At 36.6% G+C, this 10,683-nt stretch overlaps 1 long non-coding RNA gene across 1 annotated transcript; it reads right to left on the reverse strand.

The window, feature by feature from the left end:
- Positions 1 to 674: 674 nt before the first annotated feature.
- LOC134822819 (uncharacterized) lies at positions 675 to 6,014 on the reverse strand. Its single transcript, XR_010161222.1, has 2 exons — positions 5,768 to 6,014; positions 675 to 2,877 (listed from the first exon to the last, which is right to left on the reverse strand). It is a non-coding gene; the product is annotated as an uncharacterized LOC134822819 (long non-coding RNA).
- Between the last annotated feature and the right edge of the window lie 4,669 nt (positions 6,015 to 10,683).

Genomic DNA, 10,683 nt, shown 5'->3' on the forward strand with positions numbered 1-10,683 from the left:
TTTGAGATAATCGATTAAAACATATTGTTTTTTTTGCAAATCCAGAGTCTGGACCTAGCCGAGGTGCTTAACAGCAAAAAAAATTAATATTCTCTCGGATTTAATTTTTAAATCAAAGAGAATATTATGAAGATTGAAAAGTCCAATGTCAAGTTAGGCCCATTTAATTTGTTAATATTTCCTATACAAAATTTTAATAAAAAGTCCGAAGAATATTTTCATCAAAAAATTTTCATATTTTGGGACAATGTAGATTGTAGGTATGGTACCCCAGATTACGTAGCCGTGTTGCAATTTAAAAGAGCCTAAGTCGACTTAGGCCCGTTTGATTTGTAGGTGACGATATGAAAATAACAATTAGAAAATAACGATCATATCTTTGTTCTGTAAAAAATAAAATAGACATTATTATGAGCACATTATACTCAATTACATCATTCTTTGTACAGAGTAGAGTCAAGTATAATTATTCTGTAAAAGATGCCACATGCCATCATCAATACTCATGCACAATGTTCTAAAACATATCACTGCTTTTTTTTCCTTTTTTTCTTTTTCTAAGGACCATGACACCTATCAAGTGTCAAAACATTCAACCATGCTATCTACTAATTAGGAGGTGAGGAATTTATTCTCTTTGCAATAATATGTGCTAAAAAACTATAAGTATAAAACTTTAGTTACTCTAGTCTAGGCTAGTATAGTTATATACATTAATAAAATACTTTAAATTAGGACTTGTCACTTTATCGCTGTCCACTTTCAGAAAACGTTCACATGCTCGAGGTAAACCACTAAACATTACTCTGTTCATTTCAGAACTGACAGCTTCATGTGATAAGTCTTTGATGAAAGAGGACAACTCTCTAAGGAAGTTCAAGCTGCAATCTTGAGAATGATCAAGGTAGGAGATAATAATTTCGATTATCAGTGCTGACATAGTCGAACATGTTTCTTGAAGGCCTGGATTTTCCCCAAACAAAGAAGTATTAAATTTGGCGAGATGAGAGCATATGAGTTCCGGGTATTTGTCAACCATTGTCCATGTTGCCCTCAGAACATCTATAAACGTTTCCATGTGAATCTCAAAATTTTCCTCAGTTTTCAATAGATCTGACGAAAAGAACTTTTTTTTACCTGAAATTCTTAAAAACTTCCACATACCAGTAACCTTCCAAACCAAAGTTTCAGAAAAAAAAGTTGGATTAATATCATCTAAAACATAGGCAGCAGCCTTCCTTAAGAGAGATGCAATTAGTGTTCCTAGGTGCTGTCCAGCATCAGTGTATTCACAAATGCGCTGCTGCTTTTTAGCCAGGGCCGGTAAAAAGTCGAGTAATTTCTCCATAAGATCCCTGCTATCCATCAAATCATCCATACCAAATATCGTATGAACAAGCTGATGTGTTGCCTCTGCATCTGTGTCCTCGATGAGAATTAGGGCTTTTCCGATCCCAGGAATAAAGTTGCATTCTTCAAAAGCATGCAAAACTGAGTCGATTCGACTGCATCCCTTATCTTTGATATGCACTAAATTGCTCACAACAATCAATAACAGTCTTCTTGTGTTGTACTGTAATTCGTCATCAAATTCTTTCTGTAAAATCAATTCCATGCACAGGGGTATACCAGGTAAGATTTGGCTGATGTCTTCCAAAGAAATACGGTGTTGTGAATCAGGTTCTGGAGAGAAGCAAGCCGAAATCATTCCCCAAACAAGCCATCTTTCGGTGTAATCACCATGAAATATCTTAGCATTTTGGATTAATAGAACAATAAACCCTGAGGCTCTGAGTTGACTGAAGTCCTCTTCTTTGAAAAATCCACTGTCATGAATGAGACACCAAGTTAGCAATAATGATTTTTTCAGAAAATCAACAGAATGTTTCTGAGAATCTATTAATAATGGAAAGTATCGTTTCAAACAACGAAAATCTTCGTAAATAATGGAATCTTTAAGATTGTGGTCATGGTACATTATACCCAGCATCTGAACTAAACCAGTCATTCTTTCATAATGCATCTTTTTTGAGCGCAGTTCAACAGCCAAATGTGATGTTAATTGTTTAAATAGTTTTTCTCTCACAAATAATTCACGATCTTTTTCATCATATTCAGTCATGTTCAACAGTGTTATTTGAAATGCAATGTCATCTTTTGCAATTGTGGTTAAATGTTTGATTGCCAATTCATTCAAAACCCGTCGTTCAGCATCAAGTCCATGATTAGGTTTTTCGTGGACAGTATTCTGATCACACTGACTTATCAAATTAAAAATGATAACCACTCTGATTATGATAAATTCCACAAACTCACCATCATAGTTCATTAGATCACTGATTAGCATGAAGAACTTGCAAACTGTTCCATCCTTTATTTGGGACCTCACCATGGACTTACAGTAATTAATGTCGTCGAAGCTCAAACATGATGCGAATATGAAATAGACTGACCTATAAAGTCGTTCGTTCTTGCACATTTCCAACCTTTCTACAGTTTTTAAAATAGCCGGAAAATTGGAAAAAATGTCACCTTTCCATTTGATGCTTCGTTCGAAGAACCTTGTATCCTTGAAATCTGCTAAAATGAACAAATTCAATATAGAAACAGCAACGTGTATAATACTACCATCATTATCGCGATAAAGTGTAGGAAGATGCAGTAGGATTGCCCCAATTGCACCGTTTTCCATCATGCAACCCATTAACATCGAATTTTTATCCTTGTTGCAAATGGAGAACAAAATGTCCCATGCCATCACTGGTATAAATGTTGCTTTATTATTGGAAACCACATAATGCTCTTCCTTTCTCAGTTTCAAAAGGTCACATATTGAAATGATCGTAGATTGGTCCTTGCAGAGCACTTTAAAAAACTCTGAAATAAACATTATCAGGTATTATAACTTTATAATCAGAATGATTGATACGTCATGATACTGTATCTATCTATTCCATAATTCGAAACTTTATGTTTGTTTGTTTGACCGCCCACGTGCAAATTGAATGAGAAATTCAATGCCATATTTAATGGCTTAAAGGTCACGTCATATATTGCCATTACTACCAGAGCAGAAATATAACTATAGAAGATTTAGAAAATAGAGGAAATAGTTGCTTGCAGTTGAGCAGTTGCCAGTAGCAAAAAAATGAAGCTATTTAATACACAAACACTATTTACAAGGATATTAGGGCCCGACCATACTATGACTGCAGTTGTCATCATGACTGTTGTCACCATAACTGTTGTCATAGTATGGTCAGAGATAATGCCAACAGGCACGACAGTCATGACCAGAAGCACGTAGTGTGTTTAGAGGGTGTGCCAAGATACGTGACAACTCCTGAGGCACTTCAGGCACGTCTTTCAAAAAGCTAAGCCTATAACTGTTGTGGATAACGTGACGTCATGATTACCTTGGTCGACATGTTGCGTGAAATGGACATTGGCAGTGCAAAGTGCAAAGGTGCAAAGATAGTACAGACAGATCCGTCTGAAAAAATCGATCTACCGACACAAGAAGCCCCCAAAAGGATTTAAGACGTTTTTAGGTTCCATTCGGCTGACCAACTTTTCCTAAATTTTCCACCTGTCTTAAGGCCACTTTTTACCACCTTCTTGTTTGTCAAATATCTTCAAATAATCACACTTCACAAATCATAAACTATTTTAATATTTATGCCAAATGGTACATAGCAAAAGATTTCATGCAGGGGAAATACCGATCTGGCAGGGGTATATCAAATTACTTAAGCTTTCACTAACAGGAGACAAAATAGGTCACAAAAGTTCTAGTATTGTGTCGATCTTGGCCGATTAGGGCTAAATGTCTACTCCATTGATATTGCTGTCTAATGATATTTAATTATTAATGGTTATTGTTAGTATCTTGTAGTACTACTAGCTGTTTTGTAGTACATGCCCTGCTTCCTTTCCTTCCTAAATTACCTTTTAACCTCCTTTACTACGCCCTTTTCACTTCACCTCACTCAATTCACCTCATATTTTATTACTACAGTATCTGCCAAAACCAACATGGCCCATGTAGGAAGGGGCCTTGACGTTGTTTCCCACTTGGCCCTGCATCCCAGGCTGACGGTCGGCCTCCACTCTCTAAAAAATTACCTTTAGTGAAGGCCGATGGTCAACAAATAGCGATGTTAGAGCTTGGTGTGACCAAATCCTGACCTCCTTTTACACCATTGGAGTCGACTCTCGCAAATGCGAGAGGAAAGATCCCGGGAGGGCACCATTGGTTTTGGTAGGTTGCATATTTAAAAAAATATATATATTCAGCTGTGAACATCGTAGAAGGTTACGAATTAATCGAGGTTGTTTATCGACGAGAAAAACATTTGTCATGACTGTAACAGTCATGATGACAACAGTCATGATGACAACAGTCATGATGACAACAGTCGTGATGACAACAGTCGTGATGACAACAGTCGTGATGACAACAGTCGTGATGACAACAGTCGTGATGACAACAGTCGTGATGACAACAGTCATGATGACAACAGTCATGATGACAACAGTCATGATGACAACAGTCATGATGACAACAGTCATGATGACAACAGTCATGATGACAACAGTCATGATGACAACAGTCATGATGACAACAGTCATGATGACAACAGTCATGATGACAACAGTCATGATGACAACAGTCATGATGACAACAGTCATGATGACAACAGTCATGATGACAACAGTCATGATGACAACAGTCATGATGACAACAGTCATGATGACAACAGTCATTAGAATTAGAATTAGAATTATAATCAAATTTACACAGCAATACAATAAGAATAAAAAATAATTTAAGAAGCTTCAATCTGCTGTGCAGGACATTCAAGTCAGTCGAAAACTGTTAGTAGAATACCCTCCTAGGGACATAAAGATATAGTAATAAATTAATGAGTGATAAAATAAGATATGATTTAACAGTGAACTGTGGGCATGAAGGTAACAATTTATGTTGAAAATTACATAGATGCCCACTTAGGAATTTCGTTAACTTAATATTATTTACAGTTATACACATTACACATAGAAGTATAGAACAATAATAAAATGGCAATGATAACAAGTGGGAACGAATAAGGAGATGTTTAAAGTTCTATACTTCTGAAAATAAGTTTAAATAGGATTAAAAGATTAAGTTTAACTTATTTGATTTGATAAGGTCATATAATGCAGGGGGCCTTTCCACCCGACAATGACAACAGTCATGATGACAACAGTCATGATGACAACAGTCATGATGACAACAGTCATGATGACAACAGTCATAGTACGGTCGTGCCCTTATCCTAGCTGTTAATAAAATACATACAGGATGTCCCAAAAAGGCAACCAAGTGATCAGTGTTAATAACTCACGAACGGTTTGAGAACACCATTTATTATTTACAGGGCTATATGGTATGACCTCTGAAGTCCCAGAAAAAAGTTTTAAAACCTTTAAAAGTTCATTCGAGTAGGGTGTGGTAGCCTCGATCATTTTGTATGCTATTGCATTGTTATTACTCTCAAAGTGAAGATCATGACGTGCCTATCTGGCAGAAAAAGTAATGGGCCAACTGAACAGGTTTTTGGCGGAGTTTTTCCCTGAAAGTTTAACACAGATTCTGAAGCACATTGACTTAAGAAGTTTCAAGCCGTAAATATTATTATTATTAAACAAAAGTAATTTGGTTTCCTTTTTTGGGACACCCTGTATTATGAAATGAATCCAGAAATTATTAACAATTTTTTACCTTTTTGAGTAGCCAAAAGTTGACCAGAGTTCTTGGCCAAAGAAAAACAATGACAAATACTCTCTAAAGCTGCAACCTTGTTGGTTGTTTCGCTTGATTCGTTGAGCAGCTGAATAGCATTATAGAGACCTTCCATTAATTGTTTAATATCTTCAAAAATTGCGTCCAGAAGTTCTCCCGAGCTGATCCCTAAAATTTGGGTCCTTCTTTCACGAAACTCATTTTACTTTTAGCTAACCTGTGAGCTTATCATCAAACATTTTTTTGGTAATTCATTCAGAGATTAATATCAATTATTATAATAATTACGGTATAATATGAGAATTCGATATATATATATTATATAATTATGATAATAATTATAATATATAATATGAAATTCTCACATTTCCTGAATAAATGGCAAACATTTGTTGGAATAGCCATGATTCCATCTTAAACAATAATCTCAGAATGTGTGTTTTCTGTCTGTGTGTTTTCTGTGTGTTTTCTGTGTGTGTGTGTAATTTCCGAGCGGCTTAATCAAGAAAACGGTAAGAGTTACGGGGCTGATTTTTTCGGTAAAGTGTCGACAAAACTATGAGGAAGTCAAATGGTAAAGGGTTTTTAAGTCGGTCGGTGGTAAGTGGTTTAATTGATGGTTTTGTACCACAAATGTTACATAAAATGGCTTGAGCAGCTTAATCAAGTTACGGGGCTCGCTCGCTCTCTCCCATTACTGCATTTAAATATTATGTAGCGTTGGTACATATATCATAATTACGTGCTGTCATGGATACTTTAAACTTATTAGGGGAGGGAGCGCTTATAACGGTCTGTTTGAACTGTAGAGAGAGTTCATACTTTCATACGACAATGTAATGCATGTTTTCAGATAATATGTGGGTGTGGTGCGGAGTTAATAAGGGTTAATTTCTATTGATTAGTGTTTAAGATACTATTGTTTAAGATACTATTAGATACGTGATGGCACTCCGAATAGAATTGCTCACCTAATGCGGGTTTTGACTACAGTGGGTAAATACTCCTACCCTTTTTAACTGCGGCAGTGAAATCCCGGCGTTACACTAGTTATGATAATAATAGGATGTCTAGGGTAGTGAAATTACTTTTGCCTTAGATACAATTTCCGAGCTGGTCACTACCTAGAATTAAAGAACAGTATAATAATGGGGGGGGGGGGGGGGGCAATGGCATAAAATGGCATAAAATGGCATGAAATGGAGACTTTTTCTATGGAGAAAATGGAAAAACCCATGAGTAATTCTCCATTTTATGCCATTTTATGTCATGAATTTTGTCTTCGAAATTTCACCTTTAACATCATTTAACACCTAAATTGGACATCCTAACATGTTTATTTACGCTTACTATGGGCGTAACAAGCTTATGAAAGCTCATAGTAGGCTACTAGATGCTTATACTAGGTTAGTAGAGGCACACTTCAGGCAAACTCATTACTCAAGCCTAGTGTAAAGTTATTTCTACAGGCTACAGCAGGAGTAAGTAATAGGTACTGAGAATTAGTGAGACCTACATCCTCGAAACTCGAAACAAGTGACAACACTTGTGAGTTGTGAACCGATCTCTATCGAGGAAATTTCAAAGCAAGCAGGAATAAAGTCTGTGATTCAAAGAACAAACGAGAGTTCGGCGCTCAACGAAAACATGCTCTACGATACGGTTCTCTTATCTCTACATGAGTGATAAGACGAAGAGGGGCACTGGCTAGTGGTTAAGAGTGCCAAACAGACTACGGAAGAGAACGAATGGAACCCGATGGTATTTTGGCCTGGCTATTTATAGGCAATGCGTGCTGAGATGTAGCCCGGGAGCGAATCAGAGTGCAGGATCGATATCACGTGATCATTTGAAAGCCAATAGAAATGCTCTATTTGTGTCACGTGACTTACAAACAGCGGAGGGGTTGTTCGCAAGCAGCCACTGTCTAGTACAGAGCTAATCACCGTCTGGCGTCTAGAGCTGAGTCACGTGATTGTCTAGAGTCCAGTATGGAGTCACATGCGTAAGCTACCCTGAACACGTGACCTTCATTATCTTTCACAATCAGCAGAGGGGGGTGACGAATAAACATGCAAAATGCTGGTAAAAGCGGGAACAAGCTATCTAATTACACTGTATACTTGTATACCACAGAAAACATAATATAATGATTATTGGCTAATGGCTATTAAGTATTAACTCCATAGAATATAGATTTAAATTCAAGATAACAAGTTGGGTTCAATTTTGGATTTTTAGACCGAGCAAAGGAAAGTGATTTTAGGATAACTTGAAATATAACTGAATAACTGAAATATTTTTGACTTCGAAAATCGAAAAAATATTTTCGGCTAATAATGATCAGGGTAGCATGAATCGTGAACAAAAGTAGTTTCTAGAAAAACTTTGAAAAAATTTTGACTTATAAAATGTTCGGTCCGAGTCATCCTCGATACGTACCTCTGAAGGCAGAGCTCTCGCTTCCGAGCTCGCACTGCAAAGGGGAGGCCTGCCTTCCGAGATCGCATTACAAGAGGGAACCCTCGAGTCCAAAATTGTATATCGAAGGGTAGGTCCGGACTTCGAAAATCGAAAAAATATTTTCGGCTAATAATAATAATGGGTAGCATGAATCGTGAAAAAAAGTAGTTTCTAGAAAAACTTTGAAAAAAATTGTGACTTGTAAAATTTTCGGTCCGAATTTTTTTTTCTTCAAAAATTTAAAATTCTTTTAGAAACCTTTAAAAAGTTGGCCCTTCTTGGCCCCTTGCCCCGATTTTATGGGGCTGGGGGCGATGGCCCCCTGCCCCCCCCCCCCCGCTTCCTACACCCCTGCATCCGGACGTCCTACTCTGGGGGACGATCTAGGAATATGGATGCGTCAACGATGGCGTTTGGTATGGAGAGGAGAAATGTTAGGAGTACGATGTGTTCTCCTGAAGATACGTCAGTCGTCGCCCACAAACGAGGTCGAACAGTCATTCGACCAGCTGTCCCTGCTGACCCTTCAGCGACAATACCTGCTCCGTCAAAACATAAGATCCCTGTTTGGACTGGAGAAATGCTAAACTTGGCCGAGCTGGCAAGAGCAATAAATCAGGTGACGAACGATTGCATTGCAGAAGGAAAAGATTACCATTTTTCTGTTTTCACTGCTGTGATCGATCCAGCAGTGAGATTCGGAAAGCCGACAGCTCAGGTCAACGAGGAAGAGGAAGACGACGAAGGTGGAGACTGGAGAGGACAACGAAATTCAAGAATCTTCGGAGAATCTGCTAGAAGAGAGCGACTCCAGCACCATGGTCACCACCAAGATTTTTGGAAAGATTGAATTCAAATTTGCTGAAACGTTACTTTTGAATGAAGGGAGAAGCTATCTGACAACAAAGTCACGGCTGTCCAGATTTGCGGGTGATACATTCGGGGTATCATCGGACATTAGAATTTATTCGCAACCGATTGCGATTGTATAGGACAGATTAAACGTGGTAGCATTCAAACACTACGCACAATATGTAAAGCAGGGAACAACCCCCGAGTAACAGGTGTTGTATGTTACATTTCGTTTAAATCTTGCCCCATGAAATTTTTTTGTTTGGAGCATTCTCTGATCCAAGGATCGCCCCATATTTGGCTACTTGTTTCAGATAAGTATTTAAGATGTTTTATTTAAAATGTATTATATTATGTATATTGAAATATTGTTATTGTAATATTTTCATATAGTATCTAGTTATTATTCAATTTGTTTGACTACATTGTTCGTTTAAATTGGTTGAAAAATTAAGATGTAAAATCATAGTAGGTAAAAACCTTTGTCTTTGAAATTGAGACTGAAAAATAATTTTTCTCGAAATTCTAAATTTTTCAGGTTTTCAATGGCATAAAATGGCATAAAATGGCATAAAATGGCATAAAATGGTATAAAATGGAGACTATTTCTATGGAGAAAATGGAAAAACCTATGAGTAATTCTCCATGTTCTCCATTTATGCCATTGCAATATTAAATGTATTACAGTACAACTCGTTGAAGCATCCAGTTAATTTATTGCGAACAATAAAACTACATTTATTTAATTAGAAAATCTCTGATACAACGAATATAAAAACCCCAAATATAAATCAGTTATTATGATTAATGCATTTTATCGTTTATAAAAAGATTAATAATAATAAGTCCAACATGGACAATTAGGTATTAATTGTAACCCATTAACAATAATGAGGCACTAGACAGAAACTAATAATTTAAGTTTAAATTTACTACCAGTAAATCTAAAAACATTATGGTTTATTCAAAGCTAACACTTACAAACTTGCCCTCAACAATAAAATTGCGTTTTCCCAAAAATAGTACGATTGACGTAGTCTTGATTCTTGAATCATAAATTTCTTCCAATTACTTTATACATTATACAAGAATACCATGGAACAAGCTAGATTTTGCTAGGACACTTTTGGAGAAGACAGCCACAATTCTCAGTCCAAAAAATTTGCCTTTTGTTATGTTATCTATGATTTCGGGTACCTTTAACTGTAGAATAGAGACATAGGATATCGGTGTTTTGTCAGCACACAGTCCAACTATATAACAGTGAATCAGGTGGTCTTTGTGGAATTCTTCATCTCCAATAAAATCAACTTTGTACTCAGAAGAGAGATCGATCTCTATATTTTTAAGAATATGAGATTTTACTTTTTTGGCCGATTTCTTGCTTTTGGAACTGCTAATAGTTGTTGACCGATTATGGCAAATTGGACATAATCTACCATAATCCAGATTAAGACTAATCCTTCTTTCTGTTGCCAGTTTAACCAGAAATTCTGACGAATCGTCATAGTATTTACCGATTGAGAAAGTGTCCACTCTACCATCCATATTGATATCAAATAATTTCCTCAGTTTGTCTT

This window comes from Bolinopsis microptera, chromosome 11, assembly GCF_026151205.1.
Source record: "Bolinopsis microptera isolate Bmic1 chromosome 11, MBARI_Bmic_1.0, whole genome shotgun sequence".
NCBI classification, from domain to species: Eukaryota; Metazoa; Ctenophora; class Tentaculata; order Lobata; family Bolinopsidae; genus Bolinopsis; species Bolinopsis microptera.